The sequence below is a fragment of the Macaca fascicularis genome, chromosome 13 (genome assembly GCF_037993035.2).
Source record: "Macaca fascicularis isolate 582-1 chromosome 13, T2T-MFA8v1.1".
In the NCBI taxonomy this organism is placed as follows: Eukaryota; Metazoa; Chordata; class Mammalia; order Primates; family Cercopithecidae; genus Macaca; species Macaca fascicularis.
The window spans coordinates 121,394,652-121,407,909 of NC_088387.1; the positions used below are offsets into that span (position 1 = coordinate 121,394,652).

Sequence of the window (13,258 nt, forward strand, 5' to 3'; positions counted from 1 at the left end):
TGTGTGTGCAGGTGTATATATGCACAAGTGTACATGTGCACGAGTGTGAGTGTGCATGAGTTTCTGTGGATGTGCCTGTGCATTAGTGAGTGTGTGTGCACGTGTGTTGCATGTGTGCACTGGCTGTCACTCTGGAGGGTCTAGTTTCAATACCACCTGCTTATGTAACACCGGTCAGGATGGAGACTCTCCAACGGAAAACGCAGGTGATGAAGACAAGTTTGTTCTTTTAGCGAGTTCAGCCCTGAGCTGACCCTGTCTGACTTCTACATGCCGCACTCTGCTGTTTGTGCCGGGACTGGACAGTGAGCAAAGCAGACCATAAACAGTGGCTTAGGAAACATGGCAAAGCGAGAAGACCGTGAATCCCACGGAAAAGACAGGGTGGGGCAAGGGAGCCAGGGAGCATCCGTGGACGGTCAGTTGCTATTTCAAACAGGTCTGTCCTAGCAGGACTCATGGGAAGGTGGTGTTTGAGTGGTTTTGGAAGTGGTGGCACATTCCTCCATGGAGACGCCTGGGAGAAGGGTATGCCAGAGAGAGCGAGCAGCTTGTGTGAAGCCCACAGACAATGCCTTAGGAATCCAGCCAGAGTTAGGAATAGCCAGGGCAGCAGCATGGCCAGGAGTGGGAAGAAGACAGGGTGTCTTCTCGGATCAACGGGACATGAGGCACAAGAGCATGATGTGATAACAAGGCAGCCATGGACTCGGACGCCAGTTCAAAGGCAGAAACGTGAATCGAGTTTAAATTAAGAACCCCCACATAAATAGCAACTCTTCCCATGAAAAATGTTATTTGCAACGGACCTTTGCAGATGGATAGAATTTCAGGTGATCGACTGAGACTTTCGGAATGTTAGAAAACAGCACGAGGAGACGGCGAACTGGGTAAATTTATATGTTTCTATTTCTAAGGTTCTCTTCTCGGTATTTAAGGTTGAAGAAGAATAAATACAAACTCTAGGTCCGCGACAATTGTGTTCAGATTATGACCACACAAGTCCCCGGTTGTCTGACCTCGGCAGGTTTTGTTTCTGAGCCAAAGCCACAGACCTAGGCACGTTCCCCCAACTGTCCCAGCAGTGGAACTTTCTCTGTGATACTCCAGGATCCATCCTAGGCTCACACACGGCACGTAGCTGACCTGTCTCTTCTGTCTCCGTGACTCTGGGTCCTCTCTGCCTCACCTTGTTTTTCCTGCCCTCAAGAGTGTCAGACAGAACTGGCCTTTCTTATGCAGGTCTCCTCAGAGCCAGAGCCAGGAGCACCTGCAGTTGGGGAGGCCATGGCAGGAGTGTGTGGTGCCCTCTGCGTGCATCCGTAGGATGCCCAGGCCACGGGGAAGCTGGTAAACCCAGTCTGGGTTGGGGCCTGCCAGGGGCCCCCACTTGAAGTCACTGTTTCTCCTCTGAACCTGATGGCATTTGTGGGAGGACTCTTCCCCAGGACTCTGCCAATACCCAGTTTCTCATCTGACCTCCACCTCCAGCCCAGACACACTGAAGACATCTCAGCCTCAGTCCCGTTGTTCTGTGCAGCCTCCAGAAGCTGGGAGCATGAACTTCTCTAGAAAAAGGCCCTTTGCAGGTAGAATTCAGTGAAGGATTTTGAGATGACTGTGTCCTGGATTATCCGAGTGTGCCCTAAATCCAATGACAGGCATCACAACATCAGGGTGGTCTGACTCCGAGACACACAGAGAGGAGAAGTCCACACGGAGACAAAGGCAGAGGAGGGAGCGATGCAGCCATAAGCCCAGGGCTTATGGAAGAAGAAGAAGAAGAAGGAGAAGGAGAAGGAGAAGGAGAAGAAGAAGAGGAGGAAGAGGAAGAAGACGAAGAAGAGGAGGAGGAGGAAGGAGGAGGAGGAAGGACGAGGAAGAGGAGGAGGAGGAGGAAGGAGGAGGAGGAGGAAGGACGAGGAGGAGGAGGAGGAGAGAATCGAGGAGAGAGTGTCTATGAACACCTGCACATACACAGACACACACAGAGAAACATGCATTTTATATACCACCTATGTTATTTATATAAACGGGAGTTCATTCTAACTCCAGTTTCAATCCCAAGCCTTCCTTCTGGCCTTCCCCCATTCCCTGTGTGTGAACCCCACTTCCAATCCGAGAAGCCGGCCCATTATCCTCGGCATGTCTCTATGGGTGCTGGCCTCCTGTGTTTCCAGAAGCCCACATGTGCCTGGCACCACCTGGGCCCCCTCGGCCCTGGCCCAGGACGGCCTGTGCTGGAAGAGGAAGCCGGGGAGGTGTTTCTGCAGGGCGGGGCCTTAGCTGTCAGTCACCGGACCCTGTCCCCAGGTTCCGGGAAGAGGTGGCTACTGAGAGTCACCCCTTTCCCTTCTAGGTGAAAATGTGGTGTTAGAAGCACGGGGTCGGGCTACCTGAGATTAATTTATGCCACGGAAGTGACAAGCTGCACTAGGCTGTGATTTGAGAAGAGGAATCAGCAGAATCCCGACTTCAGAGCCGGGACAAAGAACTGCACTGGGACTGCAGATTCCGGCGACTCATCGGAGCCTGGAGATGACTCTGCACTTTCCCAAGACCGTGGGAAGGTGGTTAGAGCCTTCGTCATCCAGCTGACAACGGTGGGTGTTATAACACGGAATTGGCAACTGAGATATTTTATTCAATGCGGGTAAAACTGCTTTAAAAGATGAAACAGAACGTACTTGAGAAGTGAGGGGTTTCTGTTTGTTGTGTGTAATTGTGGTGTCCTAGAAGGCCCGCAGGAGCGCCGGGGAGACTGAATTCTCTGGTGCTTGCCGTGTTGTGATCAGAAAGCTCCTCAGAGAGAGCCCTGTGCATTTCCCGGGACGGAGACACTTGCACCAGCGCCTGGAAAATGGTGTCGTCCCGCAGGGCAGACTGGCTGGCTCTGAGAACGTCTCAGTCTCTCTGGGATATTGGTTCTCTCAGAGAACGCCCAGGGGCAGGCAGGAGCGGGGGCCTGGACGTAACACACACTGAGGCCACTCACTCGCGGGGCCTCAGGGGCGGCACAGCAGCCCCGCCCGCTCTGGGCGTCCACACCCCTTTGCTGGAATTTCACAGCCGGCCCCCTCTGTCCCCACACCCAAAGCGAACGTTTTTCTCTGTGGAGAGCAGATATTCACAGCATGCATCCTGACCTCATTCCAAGTAAAGTTCATCTTTATTCATATATTTCAAAAATGTGCTCCATAATGAATCATCTAGAGAACGTTAGAAGAGGACACATGGGATCTCATCACATGGACATTTTAGTTGTTAAAGATTTTAGCAAATGCGTTTCAAGTTCTGTTTTTTAGAATGGTGTCTAGTCCGGGATTTCCTTACTTTGTTCAGAGCAAAGGTGTGCAATTTTGCAAAGATATGTCCCCCCATTTAAAGATGCTCAGTTTACTAGGGGGAGGGTGGGGCTCAGGGTTTGAAGGATGCATGTTCTCCTGGCACTCCCATCGTGGTGGGAATTTCCTTCAGACATGGAACACTCAGCTCCACGCGGCCCTGTCGCCATTGGCCTCTGTATGGAATGGTGCTTACAGCACCCGGTCTGACATTTGAGGTACCGTGTCCTCTGTGCAGGCCACGGTGAGAACCTGAGTTCTGTACAGGGGACAGAGGAGAGGCCAGCGGGCCCTGGACACAGCCTGCAGGGAGGGCGTCTGAGGCCATCGCACAGAGCACCCCAGGAATCAGAGCCTGAACCTTGCCCGTTGAGAATCTCACGCTGCCTGGACATCGGAGTGGACATCTGTGTTGGTTCCTCTTTGCTGCAACTCGAGTTCCTTGGCCTGAAGGGGCCGCGTCACACTTAGTCTCGGGTTAGGGACACGGTGCAGTTCTGGGTTTTCATCCATTATTGATGGCACCACTGTACACGTGCGGGCACAGACTCTTCTGTACTTGGTTCGCTTCCCTTCTGGGATACGGACCCAGGAGTGGGATTGATGATTCCAGTGGTAACATCTATCATACCACAAACCATGAGATGGGTGCGATTTCTCTTCTCATTCGAAGTATTCCTTTTTGTACCTAAGCATTCTTAACACTGCAGTGTTTTTCCTAAAGAAAACCCCAGAATTGTCCCAGCTTCAGGTCCCACGGAGCCTAGATGTGCCCCTGGAGAGCTCCAGGTGACCCCTTGACGTAGGGAGAGCACACTCCCTTGCCAGGGCCTCTCTGGCCAGAAGCCAAGACAGAGAGGCAAGTGTGAGCCTTGTCCAGTTACAAGGGTAGCAGGGCGTGCAGCCCACTCACAGCCAGTTATACAGGGAAGAGGCCCTGCGCAAAATAAACAGCCTCTTCTTCAAAACTATTACAGATTTTACAATCATAATAGCATTACAGCAACTGCAATAATTAAAATAAGTGTGTGTCCCTCTGAGCGCAGATGCTGTGTGACTATAGGGATCACGCATCCAGGCAGTTGGCCCCAAACCAACCATGAGTTAATAGAAAGGAGATGAAAATCTCACAGGAACAAGTTAGAACTTTTTAAACATCCCATCAACTCATACTGCAAACCTCACTCAAAAAATAGAACTTTACATCTTGAAAAACATTGTGAATTGCTTGTCAAAATGAATGCAGCTGTCAGCACGTGTGAGGGTGGAGCTGACTCCACCAGGCACCGTTTTGGTGTTGCTGTTGTGAAATGTCTGCTGATGGGGCGAAGAAAACTCGGTGGCTGCTGCTTCACTGTAACCAGAAATTGCTTGACAGCAGTCAGGTGTGACCTGGAGAGAACTCTCCTCTCTCCCAAGGTTTTCTCCTTGGGAAATTCCTAAAAGGACTGGAAGAGATGAGATATTCACTTCAAATCATGACATGCTCTGTGATCAGAATCTTTAACATGATTTCCATTGAATAGCAGATCCGTTAAACAGGAGGAATTATGGAGGAAAACGGAGTCGGAGAACAGCCCCCACCCTCTGTGGTCCTTTCAGGTCATATTCGGGGCAGTGCCTCTGCATTGACACACCTGCAATTCTTAATCCAACACAGTCGTGTCTCCAGTTGTCCAACTCCTTTCTGGAAGAATGCTTATGCTTATTTTTTCTTTTCTTTTCTTTTTCTTTTTATTTTTGATACAGAATCTTGCTCAGTCACCCAAGCTGGAGTGCAGTGGCTCACTGCGACCTCTGCCTCCCGGGTTCAAGCGATTCTCCTGCCTCAGCCTCCCGAGTAGCTGGGACTGCAGGTGCGTGCCACCATGCCCCGCTAGTTTTCATATTTTATGTAGAGACAGGGTTTCACCATATTGGTCAGGCTGGTCTCAAATTCCTGACCTTAGGTGATCCACTGTTTCGGCCTCCCAAAGTGCTGGGATTACAGGCGTGAGCCACGGTGCCCAGCCGGAAAGATGCTTATTTACAAAATCTCCAAGAAGATAATGCCTCTCTTTGGACTGCAATTTTAGTCGGAGGCTTGCAAATCAGCTTCTAATAATGTCAGTCAAACTTCAGAGCTATGCACTAGAGTATTCCATTAGTTTGTCACAAGGAATAATGAAAGATGTTTTGCAGGGTGGAAATTACAGTGCAGCTTAAAGACATGAGATTTTCATAACTTTGCCTTATGTGGTCAAATCAAAACTTCCTGTGAAACCTTTTCAGATAGAAATATATGCCGTGTATAAACCAGAACTCGTCAGTAAATGATCAATACACACTGGCTGAATAGATGGAGACTGTCCTGGTCACATCTTCATTTGCACACGTGATTTTCAGGTATTTGGGACTAGTACCCACACCACACGAACATGTGCATATGTGACACATATGTCTACATGTATGTAAATTTATAGGCGTATCTATTACATGCATGTGTGTAGACATGGACATTTTACATAATAGTGTATATAAGTATATACATACATCTATCTATAAGCCTTATAAGTATACATATGCAAACACACACCATCGTATATAATGTGCATGTGTGTGTCAAGTATATATAACAACAATATATCCACCAATAGATATGCCAATATATATAGCCAGATGAAATATGCTGACCAAATCTATATTTTACAGAGCTTTTGAGTGCATGTAAAAAAGTGTAAGGAACTGATTTGTGCTCATCCAGAGCCTGATGGCAGCACATGGGTGCCAGCATTGACGAGGAGGCATTTTTTATTTTTATTTTTATTTATTTATTTTTTTGAGATGGTGTCTTGCACTGTTGCCCAGGCTGGAGCGCAATGGCGCGATCTTGGTTCACTGCAACCTCCACCTCCCAGGTTCACACGATTCTCCTGCCTCAGCCTCCCGAGTAGCTGCAATTACATGCACCTGCCACCACGCCCGGCTAAGCTTTTGTATTTTTAGTAGAGACAGGGTTTCACTATGTTGGCCAGGCTGGTCTCAAACTTCTGACCTCATGATCCACCCACCTCGGCCTCCCAACGTGCTAGAATTACAGGCTTGAGCCACCACGCCCAGCGGCATTTTTTAGAATTGGCCATCACAGTTATTTTGATTATTTTGAGAGGCCATAGTATTAACTGTTTAAACTATTACCGCATTATCTTCTTATTATTGTTAAGAAAGGTCCCTTCACTATTATGTATGTTCTTATTGATACCTCACCATGGTGTGCATATGTGTGCAAGTGTGTATGTGTGTGCCTGCATGTGTGCCTACATATGATGTCTATTCATGTGTACATGCATGTGAGTGCATGTGAGTGCCTCTGTATATGTGTGTGCCTATATTCATGTGTATATGCATGTGAGTGCATGTGTGTCTGTGTGTATGTGTGTGCCTGTATTCATGTGTACATGCATGTGAGTGCATGTGTATCTGTGTGTGTAAGGGGGTGGTTGGGAAGCTGACATCCTAAGGGACACCTCATTCCAAAGTTGTTATCCTGTAAATGTTCTTTCTTCATATTATATTTTTTGCCATTTTAAGTTGTTTTCCTGTTTATTATCCAAGAATTGGTTATTATAGGCAAAAGAATGGCTTGAGAGTATAAGTTTGAGGAAAATAGATAGATAGATAGATAGATAGATACATACATACACAATTTGAAAGTTTTTCAACTTTCTATGCCTTTCAGATTACCAATTAATCCTGTGGGAAATGATCTTTTGCTCAATATTTAAAGAGTTTCTATCAATTCAACTATGTTTTACAATTGCCGCTGCACAGTTTTACTTCTTACTTAGGATGGGGAAACAGGTTTTAGATTGTGCTTTTGTGCAGCTTTCTTCTAATCATTTTTCGTTAATTATATGGGGAGAGCTAATGTTCTAGATTTGTCATTTGTATAAATGGTGGTTTCTTGTACATGTTATTTTTGTTGTTTTTTTAGAAATGCCACTGTTTCAGAGTTGAGAGTTTCATCCGCTAACTTTTTCTTTGGGAGAACTCGACCAGAATAAATTGCTCTGCCCTTTTGCTGTCAGCCTGGCAGCTTTACCTCTGGGATTTGGAAGGAACGCTCCTCACACTTTCATAAAATGGCCAGTTTGGGGTCTGCAGATATCTTTGTAAGTAATTGCTGGTTCCATGAGAGCTGACACCTTCTTTCACTATTGCTCTTAATATTCTCCAGAACAAACTCTTTTATTTGGAAAGAAATCTCAACACCTACATTCCTCAAAGAATTACTAATTAATCTGGGACATGAAAGAAGAGAAGAGGAGGGAAACATGTTTCCAGGATGTGAGATGCGTATTTTCTATGCGCTTTGTTTTCATCTGTGCTGTTAGAAGGTTATAATACAAGTGTTGCTACTTGACAGCCAGATGGATTTCATAAGATAAAAGTTATTATATGGCATAACCCTACCCTAAAACATACAATGAATAGAGTTCTCACGATTGTTAATATACTACAATATATTTGTACATTGTACAAGTCTGCACAATGCACAGGGCTTGACCTATGTGTTTTACATAATTAGTTTAGGAGTAAATCTCAAGCCCCAAGTAATTCCTAAAAACAACAGCTTAAACAGAAATCTTCATACACTTTATAAATTTTTCACAAAACGGAGTGAGTGCTAATCCTGGGCTGTGTGTGTGCCTGGGGCCCTGGCTGTGACCCTGGACGCATACACACCCTTTCCTCTCTGCCCCACTCCCTCATGCCAGCGGGGCACGAGGCTGGTCACTCAGTTACCCCTCAGGTCAGGGAATGGTCCCGAAAGTCAGTTCACCTTGAGGACGGGTGTTTGTCACAGAGAGGCCTGGAGTGTGTTATCGCATCTTTACCTTCCCTCCCACCGATGGAAGCAGAACGAGATTCTTAACAGTCTTCACTTGAGAGCACGAAGGGGCCCCTGGAAGGAAAACCCAAGGAAGCGTGTCCCCCGCCCAGAGTTTTCAACTCTCAAGCTCGTCCTCAACAAGCCCCAGCAACGTGCCAATTAGCCGCTGTGTCTCCTGTCCAGGGGTCCAGCTGTGACTTCTCATCCCAGCCACTCTGACTGTTTCTCTCTCTAGTGATGGGGGTCCTGTGACCTCAATTCTGTGATGATCTAAAACACAGTCCTCAGCTTCCAGCCTTTCAGTCTTTCTGTGGTGAGCATGGAAGCAGTGACTTTGAAGCTTTTTATCCGTTGGAGATAAAACTGGAAGAGAGTTGCCGGGAAGATATTTCATTTTTAGATTAAGATGAACAAATGTATAAACAACGTAATACAGGTAGAAATTCAACGTAACTCACCCAGAGTCACAGTACTCAGTGCTGGTTGGAGTGACTTGATCTCAGCTCCCAGCTGCCCTAACTCAACCTGTCTTCCCCAGAGTGCTGCAGATGCCCCATGGATTCTAGGGAGAAGCAGCCGTCAAAGGGAACATGCAGTGCCGGCGTCGAAGAGGGTTAGTGATCGTTACACTTGGGCCCGAGAGGAACCGAGTCGTCTTCCTGGAATTCATCTCACAAAACACAGCGTGGGAACGTGGCCATAAAAGATGCCCACACGCTTAGCATGCCGCCTTGCACTCACCCGGTCATTGTCACCAAGGCCATGTTCAGTGGCCGTAATGCATCTGGGGGCGGGAGCTTTGTACAGAGTGAGTTTATTCACCTAAGAATGCAAGTCTTGACACTGTTGTCGAGTACCGCAGGCTGTGCCACAGCCAGGCTTGCCGAACGCCAGGTAGGCTCTGGATGCCTCTCGTGGCCTGGCAGGAAAGAGAAGGAGAAGGTCTTAGGGTGACGTGTTCGCAGAGTCTGGGAGGAGAATGGGGTCTCTCCTGCAGGTAGCCAGGGAGCTGATAAAAGACACAGAATCTTCATGGCTGTCCACTACCCGTCAGGCCTGCCCAGAGTTTATTGATTCTCCCAAAGGCTGTTTTGAAACCCAGGGAGCAAAGAGCATGTGATTATGGTCTATACCTAAGAGAAAGGTCATGGGACGTGTCTCAGCTTCTCTGTTTCAGAAGCGATTACATGAAAGGAATCCTAACGAAAGGAGAGGCAGCAGCGTGTGGGCTGGAAACCTGGGATCATTTTCTTTTGAAAATTAAAAAAGGTCATTTTCACACCAATCCATCTGCAGCACGTGTCCAGTATGATGTCAGGAGGAAAGCGGTTCCTCATCTCTTTGTGGACGGGTCCTCCATGAGTCAGCCTGTTTCTTCCAGTGACTTGGACTCACTGTGCTCGGCCTGTGCAGCGAGACCTGATCTGAGCCCATGCCTTCCTGTGAGCCACACGCCTCATCTAGGCTCAGAGCCAGCATTTCCGTCCTCGCCCACGCTCAGGAGACCCAGGTTGGTTGTCGCACTGCCAAAGTGACATCAGCTAGTGTCTGGGCGGCCGATTCACCTCCTGGTTCTGCTTCTCACGTCTGTCTCCCTCTCCCTCCTCACCCTCCCTTTATTACAATCCTGTGCCCAGGCAGTTACTCTTTGCAGGAGCTGAGTTGTGGATGATGGTAATCACTCAAAGATTACGTATTTTCCATTTCACAAATTTCTGTTTTTGTCTTTGTTATTCATGTTTTTATTGTCTTTCATGCTGATTTTAAATATGAGGGAGTTGAAGGCCTAGTCCAATCATTTCCAAGCATTTAATCAAATAATGTGCTACAGACATGTGTTATTTACATTAAAATTAAAATTACAAATGCTTTTAGTTTGGTTCCTCAGTCATGCCAGCCAGACGTCAGCCACTCAAAAGCCGCATGGGGCGACTGGCCACCATGTTACTTAATGTAGGATATGTTGTTTCCATCAGTGTACAGGTGCTACTGGACACTTGTAAAATATACTATTTAAAACCATATTCTTTAAAATCATGTTGCCTGCATCCAACAAATTTTCAAATGTGTCCATAGATGTCCATTTCATCATCATATTTTCAAGTATTAGATTGGCGACACATGTTTTGCCAAATGGCAAAAACCTTAATTACTTTTGCATCAACTTAATATTTTATATTTTAAGTCATGATTATTTCTTTAACCTATAAGCTGTTTTAAAACAGCTGTAATGGGATATAATTCACCGACATAAAATTCCCTTGATCAGTGTTGTTTTAGTGTATTCAGAGTTGTGCGATTACCACCACAATCTAATTTTAGAAGATTCTCATCACTCGAAAAAGAAATCCTTAACTCATTAGCCATCATTTTCCATTTCCACCTGTCTCTGCCCCAGTCCCAGGCAACAACTAATTCACCTTCTGTCCCTACGGATTTGTCTGTTGCAGACATTTCCCAGGAACGGAACCACGCGACATGTGGCTTTTATGACTGACATCTCCCATATGGCACAGCAGCTTCAGGCTTCATTCACACTGCAGCGTGGGCCAGAGTCCATTCCTGTTTACTGTCCCGTGTGGCTCCGCCATGCCTGTCTGTCCTTTCACCAGACACTGGACTTGTGTGTGATTTCCACTTTTTGGCTATTGTCAATAATAGGCCAGTTTTGTGTGAATAGATGTTCTGGCTCCTCTTGGGTTATAAGCTAGTTGAAGAATCGCCGGACACAGGATAAACATTTTGAGGAACAGTTATGCAAATTGGCTGCACCATTATGCCCACCAGCGTGGCCTGAGCCCATGCAAGTCCACATCTCCTCTCAGCACTGCTGACCAGCTTTTTAGTCTTGGCCTTCCTGATTGGTGTCAACTGGCATCCCATCGCTTTTATTTTATTTTATTGTTATTATTTTGGTTATGTTTAATGGACAGATACAGTTGTATATATTTATCTTGTACAAGACATTGTTTGAAATATACACATTATGGAATGATTAAATCAAGCTAATTAACATTTAACTTTTTGCAGTCCAATGTATAAACATTTTACTTTACAGTAACAAAGGATTGCATGTCGCATAAAAATAAAACTTCCCCACACATAGATTTAAAATACACACACCAGTGATTAAGTATTTTCCTTTTTTTTTTTCAGTTTTTGAATTTTCTGGAATTGGTTGGTCCTGAGCAGTCAGGTGGAGATCTAGCTGCACACACACACTCGCACACACACACTCACACACACACACTCACACACACATTTAACTGACAGAAACAGCTGCCAAGTGTCTCAGGGTTGTTTTATGGACTAATCTGTTATTTTCCAACTTACTTGAAATGCCAGCCTCATCATCTAATTAACGTTTATTTGCAGTTTGTTTTACCTCTTGACTCTTTCGCGTGTCTCTTCTCGCAGAACAACATCAACATAAAACCATCTCAGCTACTGCACTTTAAACTTGTTATAATTTGTGATGGTCCCACTCCTTTCAGAATTTCTTTGGAACTGTGAGCCTAGGACCATCCTTTCAGCACCGCGGTTTTGCTCAGTACTAGTTTCCATCACTTTATCATGACACGCTTTTCAGGAAACAGCCCGACCGCAGTTCTACGTGGTAGCGATGGTGGTGGGAAGGAGTGAAAAGCTGTATCGGTGAACATCCCAGCGTTAGCAGTTACTCTATGGCAGGTGCTGAATTATCTCCAAATGGAGTCCTGTATTTGCTCCTTATTTGCCTGGGCCTGACTATTTGTCTTGCTTGATACTGGTTGAGTAAAGAAATCTAAATCAAAATTAGCCAATTTGAAGAGGATTAAATCAAGTAGTTGTATAATTATAAAGTAACTGTGAGTCCAGTCATTCCTTAGGGTGTGGTGATTAAAACGTAAGACGGAAATACGGTAATAAAATGTCCAAACCATAATGAAATCAAAGCTGATTTAAAATTAGCCTTTCTGGTTTTTATAAAAGGATTGAAATTTTGACAGTGACTAGGTGTTGCTATGGTGACGATTTTCTAAAGGGAAAGTCTCCAAAATGCAGACCTGTATTCCTGGGGCTGGAGGGACAGGTGACTCTTTGGGGTGGGAGCTACAGTTAGAACATTGGTGGAGGGACAGATGACCCTATGGGATGGGAGCTACAGTTAGAATGTTGATGGAGGGACAGATGGCCCTTTGGTGTGGGAGCTACAATTAGGACGTTGACGCATAATGGCTTTAAAGAAACGTGTCATCCATGAACACGGATCAGCTGCATTATCCTCTTCCTGTCTACATGTCCCACATCACATGGGAAGATGCTGGATCCCCCGACACCCACCTACATGCCCCACGTTAAATGGGAAGATGCCGGGACCCCCATACTCACCACCTACCTGACCCCCATCACATATGGAAGATGCTGTCACCCCCACACTCACCACCTACATGACCCCATCACATACGGAGGCTGCAGGGCATGTCCCGCATCACATGCGAATATGCCCACATGCCCACACCCACTACCTACATGTCCTGTATCACATGGGAAGATGCTGGGCACCCCGACACCCACCACTTACTTGTCCCCCATCACACACAGAAGATGCTGTCACCCCCACACCCATCACCTACGTGTTCCCATCACATACGGAAGATGCCGTCACTCCCATGCCCACCACCCACGTGTCCCCATCACATATGGAAGACGCCGGGACCCCCACACGCACCACCTATGTGACCCCATCACATACAGGGGATATGGGGCACGTCCCACACCGTCCACCTACGAGTCCCCCATCACACATGGAAGACGCCGTCACTCCCATGCCCACCACCCACGTGTCCCCATCACATATGGAAGATGCCGTCGTCCCCACACCCAGGCACTTGCGTCTGGGCTCCCACTCATCCAAGTGTGACTGCCAATCAAGTGGATGTACAGAAAGTGCAAACCTGATTTAAATAAACTGAGCCCTACAATATAAACGTGTCTTTAAAAGAGTTTGTAAGGAAGCTGTCGGTGAGGAAGATGCAGTGAAGCTCATGAGCACAACAAA

General features: G+C 46.6%; 1 long non-coding RNA gene across 1 annotated transcript; it reads left to right on the top strand.

Annotated features, from left to right (window-relative positions):
• Window positions 1-2,311: 2,311 nt before the first annotated feature.
• LOC123568449 (uncharacterized) lies at window positions 2,312-12,196 on the top strand. The gene is made up of 3 exons (XR_010580616.1): window positions 2,312-7,495; window positions 8,756-8,830; window positions 9,514-12,196. It is a non-coding gene; the product is annotated as an uncharacterized lncRNA (long non-coding RNA).
• The last annotated feature ends 1,062 nt before the right edge of the window (window positions 12,197-13,258 follow it).